The sequence below is a fragment of the Palaemon carinicauda genome, chromosome 19 (genome assembly GCF_036898095.1).
Source record: "Palaemon carinicauda isolate YSFRI2023 chromosome 19, ASM3689809v2, whole genome shotgun sequence".
Taxonomy (NCBI): Eukaryota; Metazoa; Arthropoda; class Malacostraca; order Decapoda; family Palaemonidae; genus Palaemon; species Palaemon carinicauda.
In genome coordinates this window covers 247,805-250,304 of record NC_090743.1, presented here as the reverse complement: position 1 = coordinate 250,304, position 2,500 = coordinate 247,805, and positions in this window count along the sequence as shown.

The window sequence follows — 2,500 nt, the reverse complement described above, 5'->3', positions numbered from 1 at the left end:
AAGTACAAACCAATACACATTCCTCTTCATTACTTTTCCCAGTACGATCAATACACTATTCCTCTTCATTACTTTTCCCAGTACGACCAATACACTATTCCTCTTCATTACTTTTCCCAGTACGACCAATACACTATTCCTCTTCATTACTTTTCCCAGTACGATCAATACACTATTCCTCTTCATTACTTTTCCCAGTACGACCAATACACTATTCCTCTTCATTACTTTTCCTAGTACGTCCAATACACTATTCCTCTTCATTACTTTTCCTAGTACGTCCAATACACTATTCCTCTTCATTACTTTTCCTAGTACGACCAATACACTATTCCTCTTCATTACTTTTCCCAGTGCGACAAATACACTATTCCTCTTCATTACTTTTTCCTAGTACAATCAATACACTAATCCCTTCATTACTTTTCCCAGTATGACCAATACACTATTCCTCTTCATTACTTTTCCTAGTACGTCCAATACACTATTCCTCTTCATTACTTTTCCCAGTGCGACAAATACACTATTCCTCTTCATTACTTTTCCTAGTACGTCCAATACACTATTCCTCTTCATTACCTTTCCTAGTACGTCCAATACACTATTCCTCTTCATTACTTTTCCCAGTGCGACAAATACACTATTCCTCTTCATTACTTTTCCTAGTACGTCCAATACACTATTCCTCTTCATTACTTTTCCCAGTGCGACAAATACACTATTCCTCTTCATTACTTTTCCTAGTACGTCCAATACACTATTCCTCTTCATTACTTTTCCCAGTACGACCAATACACTATTCCTCTTCATTACTTTTCCTAGTACGTCCAATACACTAATCCCCTTCATTACTTTTCCCAGTATGACCAATACACTATTCTCTTCATTACTTTTCCTAGTACGTCCAATACACTATTCCTCTTACTTTCCCAGTGCGACAAATACACTATTCCTCTTCATTACTTTTCCTAGTACGTCCAATACACTATTCCTCTTCATTACCTTTCCTAGTACGTCCAATACACTATTCCTCTTCATTACTTTTCCCAGTACGTCCAATACACTAATCCCCTTCATTACTTTTCCCAGTATGACCAATACACTATTCCTCTTCATTACTTTTCCTAGTACGACCAATACACTATTCCTCTTCATTACTTTTCCTAGAACGTCCAATATACTATTTCTCTTCATTACTTTTCCCAGTACGACCAATACACTATTCCTCTTCATTACTTTTCCTAGTACGACCAATACACTATTCCTCTTCATTACTTTTCCTAGTACGACCAATACACTATTCCTCTTCATTACTTTTCCTAGTACGACCAATACACTATTCCTCTTCATTACTTTTCCTAGTACGACCAATACACTATTCCTCTTCATTACTTTTCCTAGTACGACCAATACACTATTCCTCTTCATTACTTTTCCTAGTACGTCCAATACACTATTCCTCTTCATTACTTTTCCTAGTACGTCCAATACACTATTCCTCTTCATTACTTTTCCTAGAACGGTCCAATATACTATTTCTCTTCATTACTTTTCCTAGTACGTCCAATACACTATTCCTCTTCATTACTTTTCCTAGAACGTCCAATATACTATTTCTCTTCATTACTTTTCCTAGTAAGACCAATACACTATTCCTCTTCATTACTTTTCCTAGTACGTCCAATACACTATTCCTCTTCATTACTTTTCCTAGTACGTCCAATACACTATTCCTCTTCATTACTTTTCCTAGAACGTCCAATATACTATTTCTCTTCATTACTTTTCCTAGTAAGACCAATACACTATTCCTCTTCATTACTTTTCCTAGTACGACCAATACACTATTCCTCTTCATTACTTTTCCTAGAACGTCCAATATACTATTTCTCTTCATTACTTTTCCTAGTACGACCAATACACTATTCCTCTTCATTACTTTTCCTAGTACGTCCAATACACTATTCCTCTTCATTACTTTTCCTAGTACGTCCAATACACTATTCCTCTTCATTACTTTTCCTAGAACGTCCAATATACTATTTCTCTTCATTACTTTTCCTAGTAAGACCAATACACTATTCCTCTTCATTACTTTTCCTAGTACGACCAATACACTATTCCTCTTCATTACTTTTCCTAGTACGACCAATACACTATTCGCCTTCATTACTTTTCCTAGTACAATCAATACACTAATCCCCTTCATTACTTTTCCTAGTACGACCAATACACTATTCCTCTTCATTACTTTTCCTAGTACAATCAATACACTATTAATCTTCATTACTTTTCCTAGTACGACCAATACACTATTCCTCTTCATTACACGTTCCATACATTATTCCTCTTCATTACTTTTCCTAGTACGACCAATACACTATTCCTCTTCATTACTTTTCCTAGTACGACCAATACAATATTCCTCTTCATTACCTTTCCTAGTACGACTAATACACAATTTCATCTCACAAATTTTCTCTAATTCCTAATTCGATTT